Source organism: Pongo pygmaeus, chromosome X, assembly GCF_028885625.2.
Source record: "Pongo pygmaeus isolate AG05252 chromosome X, NHGRI_mPonPyg2-v2.0_pri, whole genome shotgun sequence".
Taxonomy (NCBI): domain Eukaryota; kingdom Metazoa; phylum Chordata; class Mammalia; order Primates; family Hominidae; genus Pongo; species Pongo pygmaeus.
The window spans coordinates 13388748-13413739 of record NC_072396.2 but is presented as its reverse complement, the minus strand read 5'-3'; the positions used below and the strand labels follow the sequence as shown (position 1 = coordinate 13413739).

General features: G+C 45.0%; 1 long non-coding RNA gene across 3 annotated transcripts in view; it reads left to right on the top strand.

Moving 5' to 3' along the window:
• The first annotated feature begins 2755 nt into the window (after window positions 1–2755).
• Window positions 2756–24992, top strand: part of LOC129023867 (uncharacterized) — a 59092-nt gene continuing 36855 nt past the window's right edge. For 2 of the 3 annotated variants that reach the window (XR_008496961.1, XR_010125428.1), the window contains exon 1: window positions 2756–3018. This is a non-coding gene — a long non-coding RNA (uncharacterized LOC129023867). Of the gene's footprint in view, window positions 3019–20612; window positions 20700–24992 lie in introns of all 3 variants that reach the window. The other variant, XR_010125429.1, reaches the window with a different exon arrangement.

Genomic DNA, 24992 nt, shown 5'->3' with positions numbered 1-24992 from the left:
CCTTCCTTTCACTGGTGGATCAGTCTGAGTGTGTACACAGGATGCTCCAGCCTCTTTGCCACCTGCAATGCTTCGATCTGAGCCTAGGTGCCCTTGGAGCTGGTGTTTTGGAGCAGCCGCCACCGTTTGCACACACCAGTTCTGTTCTCTTCCTTTCTGCCGGGTTATTTTTTCCTGTCTGAGTGATGGCTACAACTTTCAGCTTACTTGTGCCTCAGAATTGACTTACATGTACCAAGGCCAATGAAAGAGAATTGAAACTGACCCAATAGTCCCACAGATCAGCGGTTCCTAACCTCTTTGGCACCAGAGACCGGTTTCGTGGAAGACAATCTTTCCATGGACAGGGTCGGGAGGGTGCTGGTTTCAGGATGAAACTGTTCCACCTGAGATCATTAGGCATTAGCTTCTCATAAGGAGCGCACAACCTGGATCCCTCGTATGTGCAGTTTGAAATAGGGTTGGCGATCCTATAAAAATCTAATGCCGCCCTGAACTCACAGGAGGCATAGCTCAGGCGGTCATGCGGTAATGCTGGCCTCTCACTTCCTGCTGTGTGGCCCGGTTCCTAACTGCACGGCAGGGGGTTGGGGACCACCCCACCCCCTCATAGATCCTTTCTCAGAATTATGTCAATGCTTAAAATAAAAAACCTGGGATCACAAATGAAAATTATGTTTACATACAATTACCAAAATTTTTAATAATTGTGATGTAATATATGTGCTTCTTTATATATTAAAGAACACAGTCTAGCAGTCAGTCTCATATCCACTATAAATTCAAAATAGTGATCGATGTTTGATATCTACACAACGTTAACAGATATAAAAATATCTGTAATTTCTTTTATTGACACAAGCACAGGAACTGCTAAGATTTCAGAGGTTTCTTGACTACATGCGTATTTGAAGAAACCGCTAACATTCAGAGGTTAATGAAAATAAAGATGAGTTTTTTTCCTTCTAAGTTCCCTAGATTCTCTTCAAAAAATCTCTTGGGTGTCAGTGGACCCCAAACTAAAGGAACGGTTTCTTAAACTAGAGAAAGTCACCAACAGCGTTTTTGTTTTGTTTGTTTTGTTTTGTTTTTTGAGACAGAGTCTTGCTCTGTCGCCCAGGCTGGAGTCTGTTGCCCAGGCTGGAGTGCACTGGCGAGATCTCGGCTCACTGCAAGCTCCGCCTCCCGGGTTCATGCCATCCTCCTGCCTCAGTCTCCCAAGTAGCTGGGACCACAGGCGCCCGCCACCACGCCCGGCTAATTTTTTTTTGTATTTTTAGTAGAGACGGGGTTTCACCTGTGTTAGCCAGGATGGTCTCAATCTCCTGACCTCGTGATCTGCCCGCCTCGGCCTCCCAAAGTGCTGGGATTACAGGCGTGAGCCACCGTGCCCGGCCACCAACAGTGTTTTTTGAGAAAAAAATGGAAGTGATGGCGTGGCTACCAATGAATGTGATAAACCAATAACTCTGCTTTTGAAATTTAATTTACCATTTACCTCTGAATATTCTCTGCTTGATCTAAATTTCACCATCTATACCAGTAGCTTACCTGAAAGGGTTTGGGCACCAGCTCAGAGAAAGCAACAAATTGGACAACAGCTGGTGGGGGCGGGGGGAAGACCAGCTTATAGGTGTCACCTTACATTTTGGTGTTCAGTAATTCCTTATGTAATGCAACTCATATTTATCTAGTTTTAGTGAACTTCATCAAAATATTCTCTCACCTTTTGTGTCATTTTATCCTTAAAGTACTTGTATGCAGATAAAGGGACTAGATATTGGTATCAATATTTTGCAGAGGATGGAATTCAGCACAGAGAGGTTAAGCCACCCATTCAAGGGTATTCAGTTGGTTTGCAGAGCCAAGACCATAAACCAAAACTCCTCGTATTCAACTGTGGGCCCGTAGTCCTTTAGGCATAATTTTAGGTGCTAGATCTCATAGAATCCATACTTTAGGAGGAAGATTGTATATCTAAGATGAGAAGGAGCCAAATTCAGATTCAGTCATATATGAAACTCAGTCATCTCAGAGTGTGTATTTTACCTAAATATAGGATGGTTCACCAATACTGGAATTGTTCCCAGTGCTAACCAAACAATAATAGACCTGATTTTGTTTTGGTAGTGGCAGTGGTGGTGATGGTGGTGTATATTGTTAGTTTTTGTCATACAAGCATCTATTTCTCAGATCTGAAATTACACACGTGGCTTCCAAAGACCTAAATTTACTCATTCATGAAAATGGCTTCCTAGTCTTTTTTTTTTTTTTTTTACTACTTAAGGTCCTTGGCACAAAGAGTGAGCATACATTTGCACTTAAATTTTTCTATTTTTCTGTGTATACACAGACAGGGACACAATTTTAGTTTGGGCCAGGAGGAGGTATTTTAATGTCTGAATTTTATATTTTGTACTCTGTGGTTATGTTTGCATAAATGCCTTACTTTTTAGCTAGAACACTGTGTTTGGTTTTGTGTAATGAAGAATTTGGCTGGCCATTATCTCTAGTTCCTGCGATGTAGCTTCTAAACCCTTGGAATTTCCTGAGTGATTGGAGTGTCTTTGTTATTCATGGTGGGCCCCTTGGACCTGGCCTGATTGTTTATGATAATGAGGTGGCTCACACTGGACAGTTTATGCTAATGAGATGATTCAGAATAGGGGCTGGCCAGGCCGGAAAGATCAAATATGTGATTAGAGGGTTGGGGCTTTAAGCCCTGAGATATAAGCCCAACCTCTGGAGGGGAAAAGGAGAGCTGGAGAATGAACCATGTGACCAGTGATTCCATCAATCATGCCTGTATGAGGCCTCATTAGGCCTCAATAAAAATTTTAGTACACCAAAGCTGAAGTGAGCCTCCTTGATTGACATTACTCCTTGAGTATTGTCATACTTTCAGGCTGGGAGGATAACACATCCTTAAGGATGACAGAAGCGTTGCACTTGGAACCTTGACAGACGTTGCCCTGCGCATTTCTTCTTTGGGCTGTATCCTTTGACTGTAATAAAACTGTAAGTATAGCACTTCCCTGAGTTCTGTGAATCGTTCTAGCAAATTATTGAGCCTGAGGGTGGTCACGGGAATCTCTAAATGTTAGCCAGTTGGTTGGAAGAGTGAGTGACCCTGGGGACTGGTGTCTGAAGTGAGGGCTGTCTTGTAGAGAATTTAACTTGTGAAGTTTGGCTTAACTCTGGGTAGATTTACAGAATGACAAAATGAGAAAAAGCTTGTACTCTCATTTATTAAACCAGTGCCAGGTGTATCATCTAATTTAATCCTCAGTTAAAACCCTTCAAGCCAAGTCCTTCTATTTTTGGTTTTGCTGGAAGGAAACTGAAGCTCAGGAATCACAAAGCTAAATTCAGATTTGAATGCAAAATTTTGAATGCAAACTCCAAAACCCAGAATAAACACCTTTGTTGAAAGACATAATTAAAAAATTTTGTTAAAAAATCTTGACTGGGCCAGGCGCGGTGGCTCACGCCTGTAATCCCAGCACTTTGGGAGGCCAAGGCGGTGGATCACCTCAGGTCAGGAGTTCGAGACCAGCCTGGCCAACATGTCGAAACCCCGTCTCTACTAAAAATACAAAAATTAGCCGGGCGTGATAGCAGGCGCCTGTAATCCCAGCTACTGGGAGGCTGAGGGAGGAGAGAATCGCTTGAACCCGGGAGGCGGAGGTTGCAGTGAGCCGAGATTGTACCATTGCACTCTAGCCTGGGAAACAGGAGCAAAACTCCGTCTCAAAAAAAAAAAAAAAAAAAAGATCTCGACTAATCATGCTTATTTTTATAGAAATCATTTTAATATGCAACTACATTGATCTCCCATGCTTAATTTTTGAAATAGTCTTTATTTGTTCAACCAATTTTTATTGAGTTACTACTGTGTGGCAGGCATTGTTGTAGGAGCCAAGGTTATCTCAATAAACAAAACTTCTGCCTTTAAGGAGTTTACTTTCTAGCGGGCCAGAAAGAGAGAATACATATTTTTAAAAATAAGTAGTGTGCATAGTATACTAGAAGATGCCCATGGAAAGTGAGAGTAGGGTAAGGGAAATGAACAGGGAGTGTGTAGGAGGGGTGGTCCAGGTAAGCCATCAGAGTCAAGACTTCAAGGGAAAGAGGAAGTGAGCCATGCAGATGTCTGGGGGAGGTGCTCCAGGGAGAGGTCACAGCCAACTCCAAGGTCCTGAGCAGGGACCACGACCACACACGAAAGCCAGCATGGCTGAAGCAGGAGAGCAGCAGTGTTCCCTGGAGTCGTACAACGTGAGGCCAAATAGGTCAAATCACCCTTATGGGAGTGTGGGATGGGTGGTGCCAAACATGAGGAACTTCCTAGGCCATTTTAAGAACTTTGGCCTTCCTTTTTTTGCATGAGTTAGGAAGCCACTGGCAGTTTGCCATCAGAGAAGTCCCATGATCTGATTCAGGTTTGAAAGGGACCATGGCCACTCTGGCTCCTGGGTTGAGACTAGACTAGGAGCAGGGAGGCTGCTTTACAGGCCATTGCAACAATTCAGGTGGAGGACAGACCAGGATGGGACAGTGGAGTGGTGATGAGTGGACAGATGCTGAATGTATTTTGAAGGTAGAGCCAATAGGATTTGCTGATCTACAGGGTGTGGAGGGGGAGAGAAAGTGAGGAGTCCAGGCTGATGCAAAGATTTTGGTCTGAGCAACTGGAAGGATGGAGTGGCCATCCACTGAAGTGGAGAAACTTAACTGGGCAGGGGATGGGGAGGCGCGGTGTGCTCAGGTTTTAGGATAGATGATCTGGAGCTCGGATAGGATGTAGGACATTTGATTTGCCTAGTAGAGTCCAAGTGCACATGTCAGGAGGCATTTTAATAAAGATTTTTTTACCTTCTTCCTTCCTCCCAGTGTTCCTGCCTTCTCTACTGAAGGCAGACAGGATACATACATATAGAATATGGCCTTCACTTTCAATGAGAACAAGAGCCATTGGGAACTGGCTTTGTTGTGAGTCATTGCTTGGCACCTACTAAGTACTTTGTGCAGGCATGTTAAATGAAAGAGATTTAAATTTTGTACTAAGAGGAACTTGAAAAAAAAAACAAAACAAAATAAATGATCATTCTGTGTACAAGAATGCTAAAACTGCCAGCGGAGGGAGAGTGCTTTGTCATTTGTTTTTGGTTTTACATTTCTGCAACGTTAATGTTTTGCTTCCTTTATTAATTAGGACTTATTTATTATTTAGTTTGTAACATGCACCATGGTTGCAGTTACTAGAATGTTTAAAATGTTTCACTTTAGAATAATTTCAAACTTACAGAAAAGCTGCAAAAAGACAGTAAAGAACTGTGGTATACCCTTAACCCAGATTCACCAGTTGTTAATAATTGGCCATACTTGCTTTATCAATATTCTACTATCTATCTATCTATCTATCTATCTATCTATCTATACCTATTTTTTTATCTGCCTATCTTTCTGTGTACCTACTTACTTATTTTTTCTAGACCATGGAGAATAAGTTGTGAATATGACACCTTTTAACCCACAAATACTAGGTATGCATTTTCTAAGAATAAGGTCATTCTCCAACACAGCCACAGTAAAATTGTCAGTACCAGGAAATGTCACATTGCTACAAGACTATTATCTGATGTGCAGACCTTATTCAAATTTTGTCTATTAGCCCAATAACATTCTTATAACAGCTTTTTCCGGTCCATGTTCCAATCCAGGATCATGCATGGCATGTAATTGATATGCCCCACTAGTGTCTTTTAATTTAGAACTTTATCAGCCTGTCTGTATTCCATGACACTATTTTTGAAGAAGACTGGCTGCTGATTTTGTGGAATTTCCCTTGATTTAAGTTTGACTGATGTTTCCTCAGGATTAGATTTGGGCTTGCATTTTTGGCAGGAATGCTACTCGAGCGAGGGACACTGTGACCTTCTCGGTGTCTCACAGCAGGGGGCCCATGAAGTTGGTATGTTCTGTTATTGGGATGTTAACTTGGATCAGTTGATTAATGTGTTACCACCCAGGTTTCTCCACTGCAAAACTAGTATTTTTTGAGATGTGTTGTTGTTTAATGTGTCTCTGTTCCCTGCATGGTGTGGATATTTCAGCTGTCTTCACAAAAACCTTAACTCAGTTATGGCGGGATAAATCATAGCCTTGATGAGGGTGAATTACTCTCCTCACCATGCATAAACTCAAGGTGATTCTGTGTGGTATTGAACGACCCAGAAACGACGTCAGCACTATGCCTACTCACGGGTAACTTACCTGTCATCTGAGCAACATGACAGTATACACAGTGCACCCTGCTTCCAAAGGAGAAAATTTTTAAAAAATAAAACGTGGCGAAAATCATTCAGAAAATGGCATTTGTTTCTCACAAAGGAGATTCACTATAACTTCCCACTCCCCGCCCCACCCCAAGAAGGTCTTTTCTTGTTAAACGCTAAAATGGGGTTAAACGCTTAAATGGGGTTGTTGATGACCTCTACAAAGGAGATTAAAAACCAATGGAGGAGTGAGGCCGGGCGAGGTGGTTCACGCCTGTAATCCCAGCACTTTGGGAAGCTGAGGCAGGAGGATCGCTTGAGCCCAAGAGTTCGAGACCAGCCTGGGCAACATGGCAAAACCCCGTCTCTACAAAAAATACAAAAATTAGCTGGGCATTGTAGTACATGCCTGTAGTCCCAGCTACTTAGCAGGCTGAGATGGAAGGATGGCTTGAGCACGTGAGGTCACGGCTGCAGTGAGCTGTAGCCTTGGCACCACTGCACTCCGGCCCGGGTCACAGAGCAAGACCCTGTCAAAAGAAAGAAAGGAAGGAAAGAAAGAAAGAGAGAAAGAGAGAAAGAAAGAAAAAAAAAAACAGGGTCTGATGGCTCAACCTGCTTGCTGAGCATGGCAGGATCTAATTGTGTCTCAAAGACTGGACCAGAGAGTTGGGGATGCCCTTCCACCACACCCTACCGCAGTGTTTATAGGCCCAAAGGGTCTTCAACTAGCCCAGTAGGTGTTTGATAGATTACCCTCTGTTAGTTGAGGTGACTACTTTCCTCCTATCCCACTGGGGAAAGTGGCCTGTGCACTTTAGGGGATCCCTGGCCAAGAAGAACAACCACAAGGATCATTTATCGAGTGCTTGCCAGAGCCAGGCACTGCCCTAAGCACCTCTTCATTCTCCCAGTGACATTGTGGGGTAGGTAGAGTGAACACCCCATTTTACAGAGAAAGAAACTGGAGCTCAGAGAAGTACCATGGCCAAGGTTGCTCAGCTGGTAAGACCAACCATTGAATGTGACATTTTTAAGTTTTATTTTTCAGCATTTCATTTACATTTTCTACCCTCAAGCAGGGGACAGCAGTGAGGAGAAGGTGAGATCTCAGATGCTGTAGAGACGGTTAAATTGGCCGTTGACTAGGTCAAAAAAGTATATATATATCCCTGTGTATGTATATATATATATGTATATATACACACACACATATACACTATATACATATACAGTATAAGACTATATATATACACACACACATCTGTATACATATACAGTATAAGAGTATGTGTGTATGTGCATATATGTGTGTGTGTATATATATATACACACACACACACACAGAGTCATGTACTGCGTGATGACATTTCAGTGATCCCATAAAATAATACTGTATTTTTTAACTGTACCTTTTCTAATTTTAGATACACAAATACTTAGCATTGTGTTACAGTTGCCTACAGTATTTAGTGCAGTGACATGCTGTACAGGTTTGCAGCCTAGGAACCATGGGCTGTACCATATAACCTAGGTATGTAGTAGGCTGTACCATCTAGGTTTGTGTAAGTACACTCTGTGATCTTTGCACAATGAGGAAATCGCCTAGAACGTATCCCCATTGTTAAGCAATGCATGACTATATGTAAATATGTATATATATATATTTTTGTTTGGATGAGAAACACACTAACATTTGTAGTGATAAACATTTTTTATTGCTTTATTGCACCCTCTCAGTAAATCCCATGAATTTAGTCTAAGGATGCTCATTTTACAGATGGATAAACCGAGGCTCCAGAGATCACAGTTGGCAAGTGGCTGAGCTGGGACGGTATCCAGCTCTATCTGGTTCCAAAGTCTGGTCTCTAAGGCCCTCCTCACTGAGCCAAGAACAACATGAGAAGATGCCCCTGTATGGTAGGCTTTCAAATGCAAATCAAACAATGAGGACCTCTCTGCTCCTTTCAGACTGACAAAAATGAAAAGGTTGAGTAGTGGCTCCAATTGGCCAGAATGCAGGGAAAGAAAAGTGAAAGCTCTTATATGCTGTTGTTGGAAGGGTCAATTCGTAGGGACTTTTCAGAGGCACCGGTGGCTGTCACAATTAAAACAGCATTTCCAGTTGAACCCAGCATTTCCAGTTTAAGTCCAGTGACGGGACTCTTATTCTACAGCCATACTAACACACTTACATATACATATACATACACATGCACAAACATCTAGATCTTTCCCCCATAGCATTGTAGATAAGAGCAAAAGCTACAATCAACCTAAGTGTATATTAATTGGGAGATTAATTAAATACATGATAGAGTACCCAAACAATGGAAAACTATGCAGCTGTTAGAAAAAGATTGAGGCAGATTTATTCATGATATGCTGTGGAAGGATGTCCAAAGAATACTCTTTTTTTTTTTTTCCCCGAGACAGAGTCTCGCTCTGTCACCCAGGCTGGAGTGCAGTGGCGCGATCTCGGCTCACTGCAACCTCTGCCTCCCGGGTTCAAACAATTCTGCTGCCTCAGCCTCCCGAGTAGCTGGGATTACAGGCACCCACCACCACACCGGCTACTTTTTGTATTTTTAGTAGAGATGGGGTTTCACCATGTTGGCCAGGGTGGTCTCCAACTCCTGAGTTCGTGATCCACCCACCTCGGCCTCCTAAAGTGCTAGGATTACAGGCATGAGCCACCGCGCCCAGCCAGAATACTCTTAAGAGCCTCATAAACAGTGTCTGATCTCTTCTGTGCAATAAAAAAGTGAGGTGTAGAGAGACCATTTCCAGAAGGGAATTTTAAGAGCTTACCTCTGGGGAAAGGAAATAGAGAAACCTCTACCATTTACATTTTTACCAGAAGCATGCATTACTTTTATATTTTAAATATTTAAAACATTATTGATGTTTTACTTTCATATTTTATACATTTAACATTTTTTCTGTGTATTTTCTTGCTCAAGAAACTTGTCACAGAATCAACAACAGGCAGTTGAGTATGCCTTTGAAAGAAACAGAATGTGACCCTGGGCTTGGGGTTTCTTTAGTAAGAAAACACCTTTGAAAGGAAGTGAAACACACCACCAAGCACCAAGACAGAGGGAGGGGGACTTCCTGCTTATCTGCAAGGGAAGGAACTTGTGTTCTTAAAGGGGCAGGAGGAAAGTTATTTTCAAGTCAACTGCTGTCATAACCCTAGATCAAACTAACTGCAGACCAGTCTGCAGTAGGCCCTGTTCTAGAATGCAAGTGTAGTCAGCCAGCCCACCATAGGCCCAGTTGAGAACTATCCTCACTTACAGTGGCTGTGCTTTGGATGTTTTCCTTGTAGAATGTGACCATAGCATTACATTTTGGTGAACTGAATCATATATTCAGTGAGGTAGGGAAGTTGCTCGTAGGATCATATAGTGATATGTATATGTGCCTGAATATTCATGCATGGTGTTTCTCTAAGTAGAAGCACGTGTGGCCAAATTGAACCACTATAAAAGTGTACATTTGTACAGGTACTTGGTTTCTTAATTTTGCCATTATTTTGCATCTGCTAGCTCACCCTTGCCTCCCAACAGCCCTGTGAGGGCATGAGAGGGTAGCTGGCATCCCATCCATAAGTGAAGACATGAGACACACATTAAGGGACTTCCCCAGGGTCTCTGAGCCCCTAGCAACACCAGAATGGGTCCCCAAGCCTAGCAGGTTGGCTTCTGGCCTGGTGCCCCGGCAGGGGAGGAGCTGTGGTTTCCTGTGGTTTCATCATCCGTCTGTCTGACCGTTTATGTGGAAGTAACTTTCCACTAGCTTCTCCCAGGCCTCCCTCAAGAGTGAAGTGCCAATGGGGCCCTGAAAGGGGGCTCTTCGAGGGAGGATCCACGTGGGTAGTGGTTGGGGGACACCTGGGAAAACAGGTGAGGCTGGCGACGGCAGGGGTGACATCCTACCTCCCCTCTCAGCCTCTCATCTGTGCCCACACTCGCCTGCCTTGTGTGGCTTTATAGCATGGGAGGCGTCTGCCAACTGCCCGATTCCTACTAGTTATTGGATAATCACTTCCACAGAAGCAGAGCAAAAAGCCTCACACGCCGCCACAGGCCTGCTCTACTTCCACTGAGGTGACTGCCACTAGCGGCATGGCTTCTGCTGCCCCTGGTGCAAGAGGATTGGATGGGCTTGGCCCTGGCTTGTGGTTCCCTGAGAGGGCCACGCGGGGCTCAGGGAGATAACAGGGGACATCTGTGTTCTCTCCTGCTTCCCGCCATCACACCCTGAGGGAGGGTTGCCAGATTTAGCCAATAAAAATGGAAGATGTCCTCAAATTTAAATGGGAATTTCAGGTAAATAACAAATAGCTTTTTAGTATGAATATGTCCCATGCAATATTTGAGACCATAGAAATTATTTTATTTCTGTGAAATTCCAATTTAACTGGGCATCCTGTATTTCATCTGACAAGACTACCCTGAGGGGGAAAACTTAGGCCCTCTCACAGGCACATTGCTAATTTGGCTGTCTCTGTCTGGTTTTTTTCATTTTTTATTTTTTATTTTTGAAACGGAGTCTCGCTCTGTTGCCCAGGCTGGAGTACAGTGGCGTGATCTCGGCTCACTGCAACTACTGCCTCCCGGGTTCAAGCAATTCTCGTGCCTCAGCCTCCCGAGTAGCTGGGATTACAGGTGCGTGGCACCACGCCCAGCTAATTTTTGTATTTTTAGTAGAGACGGGGTTTCACCATTTGGCATGGTTGATTTTGAACTCCTGACCTCAAGTGATCAGCCCACCTCGGCTTCCCAAAGTGCTGGGATTACAGGTGGGAGCCACCGCTACTGGCCTGTCTCTTTATCCAAATTCTCCCAAACATAGAGACACAGACACACACACACACACACACACACACACACACACACCCTCAACAGGTCTCAGGCCTCTAAGTTCTCCTCTCAGGGGCTCCTGTCAGCCCTGCCCCAACTGGGTCCTCTGCCCTAGCGGAGAGAGAATGGGAAGGGTGAGGAGGGGGTGAGGGGAAGTAGGGGAGGCAGAGGAAGAAGAAAGTTTCAGAAGAGAGCAGCCTAGGCAGAGGTGGCTGAGAGCTCAACCCAGTGGAGATGTGGACTCTAAGAACAGATGGGAGCCACCAACGTGATAAAGTGGCCTGCAAGGCTCAGAGCTGGCCCGCCCAGCAAGAAGCCTGTGTTTAGTCAAGGTGGGGCCTGTGTTCACTCAAGGTGGGCCTGTGTTCAGACAAGCAAGCAAAAGCAAGCCTCCCTCTGAACTCCCTGAGGCCCTGCCGGGCCTTGCTAGAGGACCCTCTCCTGTGGAGGCTGGCTTCAGCCCTGTCTTCTCCCTGTGGCCACCCAAAATCAGGATGCAGAGCCAGGAGCAATGTGGAGCCAGCTCCTGGGGATGCAGAAAGTGCCAGTACTCCCACCCTCCGTACTCCTCACGTTCTCATTCTGCAGAGAATTCCCAAGAGCCCACTAAGTGCTAACACGATGTTTCAGACTCTTTACTATCAACCTGACTGAGGTTTAATTGACATAAAATTCATCTTGAATGTACCTCGATGAGTGCTAGACAACCATGTACATGCATGTAACCACCCTCTCCATCAAGATTCAGATCACCAACACCCCAGAAAGTGGCCCACTGTGTGAAGCTTCTTTGTCACCCTAAGGCAAAATGCGGTCCTCACCCCCCAATACCCCCTTGGAAGGTCTTCTGCAGTGACATTTGTCCCAGTTGCTGCCACCTGTGTGTTCTCTTTTTATTTTTATTTATTTAGAGATGGAGTCTCTCTCTGTCGCCCAGGCTGGAGTACAGTGGCGAAATCCCGGCTGACTACAACCCCTCCCTCCTGGGTTCAAGCGATTCTCTTGCCTCAGCCTCCCGAGTAGCTGGGACTACAGGACCATACCCGGCTAATTTTTGTATTTGTAGTAGTGACAGGGTTTCACCATGTTGGCCATGCCAGTCTCGAACTCCTGATCTCTGGTGATCCACTCGCCTCAGCCTCCCAAAGTGCTGGGATTACAGGTGTGAGCCACCGTGTCTAGCCCCACTTGTGTGTTCTCTGTCTTCTCTCCCCATCAGGCTGGATCTCCTCAGTGGTCGGCCTGGGTCCTATTTCTCTCTCTATCTCCAAGACATAGCAACGATGGCCCTCTGTAAATAATACTCGTTGAGTGGTGAGAACCATATGGGGCAGCAGGATTTGACGCCTGAATCATGAAAACTGGGGAGATTGTTATTAATCTGGAGAGCTCCTCTTCTTTTTTTTTTTTTTTTAAAGACAGGGTCTTGCTCTGTTGCTCAGGCTGGAGTGCAGTGGTGTGATCATAGCTCACTGTAGCCTTGACCTCCTAGGCTCAAGCAATTTTCCCACCTCAGCCTCCCGAGTAGCTGGGATCACAGGCACACACCACCATGCCTGTCTAATTTTTTAAATTTTTTCTAGAGACAAGGTCTCACTATGTTGCCCAGGCTAGACTTGAACTCTTGGGCTCAAGCATTTCTCCCACTTCGGCCTCCCAAAATACTGGGATTACAGGCGTGAGCCACGGCTCTGGGCTAAGACAGCTCCTCTTCGAAAACAAGTGCTGATGTGGGCGTCAGCTTCCCCTCCCTCATGAACTTGCTCAACTCAGGTTTCCCCTATTCTGTTAGAGACCCTGTTTATTACTAGCCCATATGAGAAGAAGAGCCTTTGAACCCTTCTGTCTAGGCTTCTAGGGTGGTCATAAGGCTTGACCCAACCTTATGACTGTGGTGTCAGTGGATAGTACCTTCATTCTTCATTCGGAAAGAAGGAATACATAACAATGATAGTAATATGAGAATTACATAGATGTTTCTGATCTTAAATGTCATTCAAGAATCATTGTAGAAAATCTGGAGATTATGATAATATCTGACATTTATGGCCTGCTTTACTACATGCCGAAGACTAGTCTAAGCATTTCTCATTTAAACTTCAGAACAAGGTAATGCAGTATGATTGAGGTAAGTGCTCGAATGGTTCCCTCACATTATAGAAGAGAACCAGGTTACCTGACTTGCCCAAAGTCACATTGTTGGGAAGTGGGAGCTAGGATTTGAATCCAGTGTAGGGGCCAAGGGAAAACCTCCCCTTCGCCCTCTGAAGGTTTACTGAAAAATCAACTCAAAAAAGGCAGATTAATAGACTGGGCGCACTGGGTATAATCTGAGCACTTTGGGAGGCTGAGGCTGAGGCTGGAGGATTGCTTGAGGCCAGAGGATCACATGGGTCCAGGAGTTTGAGACCAGCCTGGGCAACATAACGAGATCACCGTCTCTACGAAAACATTTTTTTAAATACTAGGTGTGGTGGCACATGTCTAATTTTTAGTTGTGGTGGTACATGCCTAAAACATTTTTTAAAAAATTCAGGAGTGGTGGTACGTGCCTGTCATCTCAGCTGCTCAGGAGGCTGAAGTGGGAGGGTTGCTTGAGCCCAGGAGCTCAAGGTTACAGTGAGCTATGATTGTGCCACTGCACTCCAGCCTAAACAACAGAGTTAAGACCCTGTCTAAAAAAAAAAAAAAAAAAAGCCTCGCCACTGCACTCCAGTCTAAGTGACAGAGTGAGACTTTGGCTCTAAAACAAAATGAAATAAAGAACCACATATGCAACAGCCTAGTAGTCATTTCTTCTTAGATATCCCACAGGCCCCCTATACTCAGTATGTCCAACACACTGATAACTAATCCTCTTGACTCTGCTGAGAGAGAGCATTAAAATATATATAATAGGCCAGGCATGATGGCTCATGCCTGTAATCCCAGCACTTTGGGAGGCCAAGGCAGGCGAATCACAAGGTCAGGAGTTTGAGACCAGCCTGGCCAACATGGTGAAACCCTGTCTCTACTAAAAATACAAAAATTAGCCAGGCGTGGTGGCGTGCACCTGTAATCCCAGCTACTCGGGAGGCTGAGGCAGCAGAATTGCTTGAACCCAGGAGGCGGAGGTTGCAGTGAGCTGAGATCACACCACTGCACTCCAGCCTGGGCAACAGAGCAAGACTCCGTCTCAAAAAAAAATTATAATAATAATAAATTAAAAGGCAGATTAATTGGAGAAAAAGCATACAAATTTATTGTGCACATGGAGGAGAACCATAGAGTGATTACCAATCCCTGCAGTGGGGTACAGAAGCCTTGAGGTTGCAGAAAGACTGGGGGCTTGGATCTTGGCAAAAAGATTATGGCATGGGAAGAAGAGGAGGCCTGGCTGGCAAAGGCGTTCTTGTTACATAGGAGAAATCTCAGAGGTAGCAGCTCTCAGACAGAATAGATGGTAAATGTTTCTTTCAGACCTTTAAAGGTATCAGACTCTCAGTTCGTTTTTCCTAGGTATGGACAAAAGAGAGCCTCAGAGAAAGCCTGGCTGCATCAACGTAGTTTTTCTCTGCAGATGCAAATCTTCGCCACATGAGACAGCTTTGTAGGGCTGCTTCTGTTTGCAGACCCTGTGAACAGCCATCTCAAAATATGTCAAAGAAATATATTTTGGGGTAAAATATGTTGATTCCTTCACTGGGCTTGAGGTGCCCCACTCCCAAGTTTGAGAGAAGAATCTGGGAGAGGTTTGGGAGATTTTTTTCTTTCTGGTTTTAATTGCACTCTGTTTCCTCCAGAGTTTACAGTTATTATTATTACTGTGTGATCTAATTATGTGCAAGCAACATAATCACAGAACTGATTATGCCTCTGAAAATTGGAAGGGAATATTTTGGGGGAAAAACCCAAATTGAGAAATGACTGAGTTTATAGCCAGTGACAGCTGTTGTTTTTAGGAAGTTAAATCGATTTCTTTTGCTCAAAGAGTTTCTACTTCCTGAAGAGATGTACCCTGTTTTCTATGTGTGCAAAGGCAGCCTGTGTACATGACGACACTCCATGCGGGCCTGATGGCGCTCAAACAAAAGGCCAGGCCAGCAGGCATCAGCAGCTTTTCCTTTCCCCCAGTTTCCTGTTTCCAGATCGTATTCCAAAGCTATAATTTCTACTTACCTTGAAGACCTTCAGTTTTCCCTGTTTCCTTCCTCTACTCCCTGAGCCTCTCACTATGAGATCCCTAGAGTGTGGTTGTAATGGCCTCCTCTAGCGGGTGCCCAGGCCCCAGTCTGCTCTGCTCCACACTTCCCCCTAGGGGCAGTTCTCTGCTTGCGTCCATGCTACTCCCTGCTTCTAAACCTTCCAGCGATCCTCAACACCAGTCGCCTATAAAGTACAAGGGCCTTGCACTTTATAGTTGGCCTTCAGGGAGGGCACAGTTTGCAGCCAGTACTGCCTACCAGCACACTTCTGTTTCCTTCAGCAAAGCTTTAGCCATGAGAGTTTATCATTCCTTCCTCATCTTCCTGTCCACGCCTGCACTTCCAGATGGTCATTCACACTGTGCCCTCTGCCAGGAATGCCTTAGTCTCATTTCCAACCTCACGGCCACCTTAGGAGACAGCTCTTGTGGCATAGATGTTAAGATGGAAGGTTCTGGAGTCAGGCTGCAGGATTTGTATACTAATTCTGCCCAGGGTGTGCAGCCTGTGCAGTCACATAGGAGCCACACTAAGGAGGGCTCCCGGCTTGGTTTTTTGCTCTGCTACCACCATCTTGAAATTCTTAATCATTTTTGAACCAGGGCACTGGACTTGCAAACTATGTAGCCAGTTCTGCTTCTGACACCGACAAACTGTCTTAACTATAAAATCAGGATGACAGTGAAGGCTTAGAACAGGGTCAGGCACTTTGGAAGTGGTCAGTGAATGGGAGCTATCATTATCCCCATCTTACACACCAGGAAAGAGGCTCAGTGAATTGCTCCACACCCCACAGCTGTCACGTGACAGAAACGGTGACGTGGCTTACTTTCACTTCCCACGCCGATGTGAACTTTCCTACGTAGCCCTGACTCTTTGTAGCACGTGGTCATGTCTGCTCTCAGTGTATTATGTGGCAGTATTGAAAGGCTGCTCATACTGCCTTTGTTCCTTTAGAAGTAAGCAAAGCACAGAGTTAGTACTTCTCACACTTGAAAAATGAGAACAGTAAATCAGTGACTGCCTTAAACACCCAAATCCAATTATGACCTTTGCTGAGACAAAGATGCTGGCATCAGAGTCTGGAGTCTGGGGCTCTGTGAACCCACACACCATGCCTGTCCCTCTTCAGTCTGGAGCCAGAATCCTCCCTTTCCCACAAAAGACAAAAGATGCTAACAGATGCACGCTGGTTTCCGGAGGAAAAGGCCACTTCTGTGAGCCAGTGGGAAGACGGGAAGTCTTTCCTGCGGGAAGGGGGTAGGTAGCTCAAGATACTACCAGGAGATGCTTTTAATGCTTTTAATTGTTCTGCAACAGTGACAGCTCAGCATCGTGATTCCTGATGGTGCTGGGGTGCACTACTATTGTTAATGTCAGCTCCCATTCATTCATTCATCTATTTTCACACTCACACATTCTGAATGCAGTTATTATGCTGTGGTCTTGGGGAAGGAGCTGTGCTAGTGGAAAGTGATGCAAAATGAAAAGAATATTCTTGCCACTTGGGGATTAGGGAGAAGACCAGCAAGTATGCAAAGATTCACAACCATCTGGTGAGTGCCTAAAGTCAGATATTATCAGAACTCAGGTAAAACCAGAGGCCTAGAAAGGGCAGGAAAAACATGGCTCCCTCAAGAGGTGAAATTTGAGCTGAGATTTGAGGGATGAGGAGAACTGATTGCCAGTCCCGTTGGATTCATTTCCTATCCCTGTAGTAGCAAAGGACCACAGATCCAGCAGCTTAAACAACACAAATTGATCATGTTAAAGTTCTGGAGGTCAGAAGTCTCACTGGGCCAAAATAAACGTACCTGGCAGGCTACATGTTTTCATGGAGGTTCTGGGGGAGAAGCTGCTTCCCTGCCTTTCCAGCCTCTAGAGGCCTTCTAGATTCCTTGCTTCCTCCATCTTCAAAGCCGGCAATGTCACATCTCTCTGACCAGTCCTGCGTAGTCACATTTCCCCCTGACTCTCCTCTTGAGCTGCCTTCTTTCACTTTTAAGGGCCCTTGTCACTACATTAGGCCCACCCGGATCATCTAGGATGATCTCCCTACTTGGAGGTCACCTGACTAGCAGTATTAAATCCATCTGCAGTCAAAATTCCCTTTTGCCATGTAACCAAATATTCTTAGGTTCCAGGGATTAGGATGCAGACATGTTTTGGGGGCTGCTACTCTGCCTACTATGCCCATTTTGTAGATTACTTGCTGTGTGCTCCTGAGCAATTTTGTCCAGTCTCTCTGAGCCCGAGGCTTCTTGTCTGTAAAACGTAGAAATAAGAACCGCCCTGCCCATCTCACCTAAGAATGTAATAAGATAGTGTTTGTAAAAATGCTTTAATAATGGCAAAGGTCTCTGTCAGCATAGATGTTCCTATAAGGGGGAAGGGCAGGGGATAACATCCTGAGTGTCTGCTGCATTCTAGGTAGGTACTAGGAGATGGTTTATCCCAGATGGCGCATACCTCTTCCCAATTCCACATTCAGAGCTGTCACATTGGTGTCTCGAGATCTGCCATGGTGAGAGTATTTACACCATGGAAATACTCCAAATCAGGGCTGCCCCCGCTACCTTGAGAACCAGTTGTTAAACATTTACCAGCACATGACAGGTCTATTCCATTTATTTAAGAAAAACCACCTGAAGGGGCTTTTATTCCTTTATAGTATAGATAGGCAAGTCAAGCTCACAGCCAGTGATAAACCCACCTAAGATCTCACAGCTGGTAAGAGTGACTGAGTGTTGAGGCTGGCTTGTCATACTCCAACGTTGATTTTTCCACTGTACCCTCAAAACCATTCTTCACTCCTCCAATTCTGCCTACCCTTGACAGGTTTGATTACTCTAACTAACCAAGAGAATTGTGGGACTTAATAGCAGGTTCAAAACTGTAACTGTCATGCCTAAGGTGGTGGATGGCCACGTTTTGGCTGTGGAAGTGCAGTTTCCTGGGGGCTCACCTGGGTCACCGCCAACTTGACCTAAATCAAGTTTAAAGCCTTCCACCCTAGAGCTTGGGCAGCATATGAAAATACTCAATTCTCCACTGTCAACTGCAGAGAGTTAAAAGGGATTTGATGTAAACAAATTGCCAGGTCACAGAAAAGTCAAAGTGCCACATGGCTTCCTCTTAGACAACCTGGAAGTGTTTGAAGGTCAGCAAACACAAGTGCTTCATTCAGAAGTGAACAAAGCAAATAGCAGGCTAGCATTATTGACCTCTGGGAGCAGAATTAATGGTGGCAATTGGAGATTTAAAACAAAACCAAACTGACTTGACTTTATGTTCTATTTTAATCAGGTTCCTATTTCTCTGTGTACTAACCTTGTTTTATTAAGTTTTGGGTTTTATTTTAAATGTGCTCAAAGCATGAGACATCTAAAGTAGTTAGTGGGCATGAGGAATTAATTGACCCAGGAGCAAAGACTGCACATCTGACAATGGTTCTCAGTTTGGCTGTAACATGGGAACCACCTGGGGACCTTTCAAAACTCCAGCTGCCCCGGTTGCATGCAGACCAGTTAATCCAAATCTCGGGGGCAGGGGGCGGGGGAGTCCCTGGCATTGGTCCTTGCAGATTGAAGCTCCCAGGTGATTCCCATGTGCAGCCAAGGTCAAGAACCACTCCTCTTGTAGTTTATTTCCCTTATTCCCACTTAGCGTTTCTATGTTTTGAGTTTTCTGTTGTGTGTAGTCTGTTTGGGAAAAGCATTGTATCCAGTTACATGATAGGTCCTGACACCACAGAAGGTGAAAAGGCCTCAGGGCGTTTCCTAGTGGGTGTTTCAGAGAATAAAGAATCCCCACACCTAGAAAACCAGTTCTCCCACACTCACCAGGAGTGACATCACCAGGAGCCAATAAAAAATTTCCACTTGAGTTTACCGGTTAAGCCCTCAATTGATTGAACCTAGAAATTGCTAGACAAACTGTGAAGGATTAGGTTCCTCCAAACTGCTCCTTTTATGAGGCCCATTCTCTGATTTACACTAGATCTAGCCTCTTATCAGTTCTCTCAGTTTCAATGCATTTGTTCTGTGGCTGTTGTAGTATTGGCAGGAGGAGGATTTGAGTCCGCAGGCAGATAAGAAGCCAAGTTTCAGAGAAAAAACAATGGAGATTCCACACCCTGAGCTCCTTGAGTCTAAAACCAAAGCCTAAAGGCTGTAGGCAAATTGTTGCTGCCCCCTATTGGCAGTGATTGGTGTTGACGCATGAGAAAGAGTCCAAGCCCCCTGGTGGTAAATCCCAGGTAGGCCCATCCCTTGCTGTCGCTCCACATTCCACTAACAATGCTGTAGGCACAAAAGAATTCCCCCTTAAATATATCAGATGGGAGTTGTGAAAGGAAAATAAATCTTGGGACCCCAAAATCACTAAGCTAAAGGGAAGTCAAGCTGGGAACTGCGTCAAGCAAACCTGCCTCCCATTTTATTCCTAAATAAACAGCTACAAAGATTAAAAAAAAAAAAAAAGACATACCTCCCTCACAATTTGCCCACAAGGAAATTCCTCGTAGACAAAGGACAGACAGAGCTCAAAGTCATCCCTCTGAGGCTCATGTGAGACAAATGCATATCTGATTGCTTCCTCTGCCCTGTGGTTTCACCAAGCCAGACCAGGCATAAGTGACTATTCCACCACCCTCCTCTTACATGTGAATTGTATATTCAGTGAAAGGCTAATCAGAGACCCAATAGAATGCAACAAATGTCTCTTATCTACCTGTGACCTGGAAGCCCCCTCCCCTGATTCGAGTTGTCCTGCCTGTCTGGACGGAACCAATGTACATCTTACACATGTTGATTGATGTCTCACGTCTCCCTAAAATATGTAGAACCAAGCTCTGCTCCGACCACCTTGGGCCCATGTAGCCAGGACCTCTTGAGGCTGTGTCATGGGTGCATCCTTAACCTTGGCAAAATAAACTTTCTAAATTGACTGAGGCCTGTCTCAGATATTTTGGATTCACAAATTGGTAACCATGAAGGGATTCTGAGTAGAGGTACCCCTGACCTTTGACAAATCTACTGTTGGTGCTTGGTACCAGCTTGAGCTATCTTTATGGCTCAAGCCAGTAGGACAATTGGCTGAGGCCTGGGAGACATCCCCACCCCCGACCAAGAGAATCCCTGATCTCTCCAAATTTGGTTGAGATCTAAAGTTTATTTTGCTGTATAGCTCCTTTTCTGGAGTTTCACTTGCTCCCAACAAGGAAGGCAAGTTTTCCTGCTTTCATGATGAAGAGTGCAGGTAACTCCTTTCTGGAATTTCAGGTCACTTCCAACAGGGAAGGCGAGTTTGAGTTTTTTCCCGCTTCAAAGATGGTAGAGAGCAGTGTTCAGCCTGAGCCCCATTCCTAGGTAAGTAGCTGAATTGGGCTTTTGTCTTGGCTAAAGATTAACAATCAGCTGGTTTTAATTTATCCTTACCATTAGAGCGCTCGGTAATCATATATTAGGTTGGTGCAAAAGTAACTGTGCTTTTTGCCATTAAAAATAATGCAAAACCACAATTACTTTTGCACGAACCTATAAATTGTGGCATTGTTTGCTTTGCTTAGCTGTTTTTTGTTGTTCTTTGTTTGTTTCTGTTTTGGTTGTTGTTTTGGTCTTTTTTTCATTGCTTTCATGCACGTCCGTGTGAAGAGACCACCAAACAGGCTTTGTGTGAGCAACAAGGCTGTTTATTTCACCTGGGTGCAGGCGGGCTGAGTCCGAAAAGAGAGTCAGTGAAGGGAGATAAGGGTGGGGCCGTTTTATAGGATTTGGGTAGGTAAAGGAAAATTACAGTCAAAGTGGGGGGTTGTTCTCTGGCTGGCAGGAGTGGGGGTCACAAGGTGCTCAGTGGGGGAGCTTTTGAGCCAGGATGAGCCAGGAGAAGGAATTTCACAAGACAATGTCATCAGTTAAGGCAGGAACAGGCCATTTTCACTTCTTTCCTGGTGGAATGTCATCAGTTAAGGCAGGAACCGGCCATCTGGATGTATACGTGCAGGTCACAGGGGATATGATGGCTTAGCTTGGGCTCAGAGGCCTGACATTACTATCTTCTTATATTAATAAGAAAAATAAAACGAAATAGTGGTAAAGTGTTGGGATGGTGAAAATTTTTTGGGGGTGGTATGGAGAGATAATGGGCGATGTTTTTCAGGGCTGCTTCAAGCGGGATTAGGGGCGGCGTGGGAACCTAGAGTGGGAGAGATTAAGCTGAAGGAAGATTTTGTGGTAAGGGGTGATATTGTGGGGTTGTTAGAAGAAACATTTGTCATTTAGAATTATTGGTGATGGCCTGGATACAGTTTTGTATGAATTGAAAAACTAAACAGAATAAGAGAAGGAGAAAAACAGGTATTAAAGGACTAAGAATTGGGAGGACCTAGGACATCTAATTAGAGAGTGCCTAAGGAGGTTCAGCATAGCCTTGCCAGCAAAGATTATTTATTTACTTCAAGAGTTAAGAGTGGCAGTTTGGGGATAGCACCAAGAGATATCAGCTGTGATGGCTTGGAGAAACAGTGTAAACCGGCAGTGTAAACAAGAGCAGGGCATGTATGAGTAGTTGAGAACGGTGAATAGGAGTATGACTAGACAGAAGATAGTAGGGATGACAAGTTTTTTGGGGGCACAGTCTAAGTTGGTCTGGTGTCTGGAATGAGACTGGGGCCTAATAAAAAGAAGCATCTATACAGGAGTTCAAATGGGCTGTACCCTGTAGCATTCTGAGGACAGGTCTGACTTCTGAGAAGGGAAAGTGGTAAAAGTATTGTCCAGTCCTTTTTAAGTTGGTGGCTGAACTTGGTGAGGTGTGTTTTATAAAAGACCTTTAGTCCGTTCTACTTTTCCTGAAGACAGAGGACCATAAGGGATATAAAGGTTTCACTGAATACTAAGAGCCTGAAAAACTGCTTGGCTGATTTGACTAATAAAGGCTGGTCTGTTATCAGACTGTATAGAGGTGGGAAGGCTAAACTGAGGAATTATGTCTGACAGAAGGGAAGAAATGACTGCGGTGGCCTTCTCAGACCCTGTAGGAAAGGCCTGTACCTATCCAGTGAAAGTGTCTACGCAGACTAAGAGGTATTTTAGTTATCTGACTCGGGGCATGTTGAATAAAGCTAATTTGCCAGTCCTGGGTGGGGGCAAATCCTCGAGCTTGACGTCTAGGGAAGGGAGGGGGCCTGAATAATCCCTGAGGAGTAGTAGAATAGCAGATGGAATACTGAGAAGTTATTTCCTTGAGGATAGATTTCCACGATGGAAAGAAAATGAGGAGAGGTTCTAAGAGGCGGGCTAGTGGCTTGTACTCTAGCATAGCCTGCCTTTGCTGGTGTGTGGCGATTAGGCCTGGTGGAACTGCCATCAATAAATCAAGTGTGATCAGGGTGAGGAACAGGAAAGAAGGAAATATGGGAAAATGGGGTGAATGTCAGGTGGATCAGAGAGATACAGTCATGGGGGTCAGGTGTGGTATCAGGAATAATGTGGGAGGCCGGATTGAAGTCTGGGCCAGGAACAATGGTAATTGTGGGACTTAACAAAGAGTGAGTACAGCTGAAGGAGCTGGGGAGGAGAAAGTATATGCATCAGGTATGAGGAAGAAAATAGATTTTGGAAGTTATGAGAAATGTAGAGAGTGAGTTGAGCATAGTTTGTGATTTTGAGGGCCTCTAAAAGTATTAAAGCAGCAGCAGCGGCTGCACGCAGACATGAGGGCTAGGCTAAAACAGTAAGGTCAAGTTGTTTGGACAGAAAGGCTACAGGGTGTGGTCCTGGCTCTTGTGTAAGAATTCTGACCGCACTAACCATGCCTAGGAAGGAAAGGAGTTGTTGTTTTGTAAGGGATTGAGGTTTGGGAGATTAGTCGGACATGATCAGCAGGGAGAGCACGTGTGTTTTTATGAGAATTATGCCGAGATAAGTAACAGATGAGGATGAAATTTGGGCTTGACTGAAGTAATGGGGGCTGTCTGTGAAGCCTTGCGGCAGTACAGCCCAGGTAATTTGCTGAGCCTAATGGGTGTCAGGGTCAGTCTAAGTGAAAGCGAAGAGAGGCTGGGATGAAGGGTGCAAAGGAATAGTAAAGAAAGCATGTTTGAGATCCAGAACAGAATAATGGGTTGTGGAGGGAGGTATTGAGGATAGGAGAGTATATAGGTTTGGCACCACGGGGTGGATAGGCAAAACAATTTGGTTGATAAAGCGCAGATTCTGAACTAACCTGTAAGCCTTGTCTGGATTTAGGACAGGTAAAATGGGGGAATGGTAAGGAGAGTTTATAGGCTTTAAAAGGCCACGCTGTAACAGGCGAGTGATAACAGGCTTTAGTCCTTTCAAAGCATGCTGTGGGATGGGATATTGGCATTGAGCGGGGTAAGGGTGATTAGGTTTTAATGGGATGGTAAGGGGTGCATGATCGGTCGCTAAGGAGGGAGTAGAGGTATCTTATACTTGTGGGTTAAGGTGGGGAGATACAAGGGGAGGATGTGAAGGAGGCTTTGAACTGGGGAAAAGGTGGCAATGAGGTGTGGCTGTAATCCAGGAATAGTCAGGGAAGCAGATAATTTAGTTAAAGTGTGTCGGCCTAAGAAGGGAACTGGGCAGGTGTGGATAACTAAAAAGGAGTGCTTTAAAGAGTATTGTCTAAGTTGGCACAAGAGTTGGGGAGTTTTAAGAGGTTTAGAAGCCTGGCCGTCAATACCCACAGCAGTTATGGAGGCAAGGGAAACAGGCCCTTGAAAAGAAGGTAATTTGGACTGGGTAGGCTCCGTATTGATTAAGAAGGGGACGGACTTACCCTCCACTGTGATAGTTACCTAAAGCTCGGCATCTGTGATGGTCTACGGGGCTTCCGAGGCGATCAGGCAGCGTCAGTCTTCAGCCGCTAAGCCGAGAAGATCTGGGAAGGAGTCAGTCAGAGAGCCTTGGGCCAGAGTTCCAGGGTCTCTGGGAGTGGCTGCCAGGTGAGTTGAACAGTCCGATTTCCATCCAATTTCCAGTGGGGTCCCGCACAGATGGGACACGGCTTAGGAGGAATCCTGGGCTGCAGGCATTCCTTGGCCTGGTGGCCAGATTTCTGGCACTTGTAGCAAGCTCCTGGGGGAGGCGGTTCTGGAGGAATGCCTGGCCACTGCGGTTTAGTCGTTTGGATGTTCTTGTGTGCTGGAGATGTGGCTGGGGTTTGTCTCACAGTGGAGGCAAGGAATTGCAACTCAGAAATATGTTGCTACTTGGCTGTCTCTATTATTGTACACCTTGAAGGCGAAGTTAATTAAGTCCTGTTGTGGGGTTTGAGGGCCGGAATTTAATTTTTGGAGTTTTATTTAATGTCAGGACCGGATTGGGTAATAAAATGTATATTGAGAATAAGATGGCCTTTTGACCTTTTAGGGTCTAGGGCTGTAAAGCGTCTCAGGGTTGCTGCCGAATGAGCCATGAACTGGGCTGGGTTTTTCATATTTGATGTAAGGGCCTAAACACTCACTGATTTGGGAGAGGTCTGATAAAGAAAAAGGAGCATTAACCTTGACTATGCCTTCAGCTTGAGCCACCTTTTCAAGAGGAAATTGCTGGGCAGGTAGGGGAGGGCCACTCATGGAATGAAACTGTAAACCGGATCGGGTGTGAGGAGGGGAGGTGATAAAAAGATTATAGGGT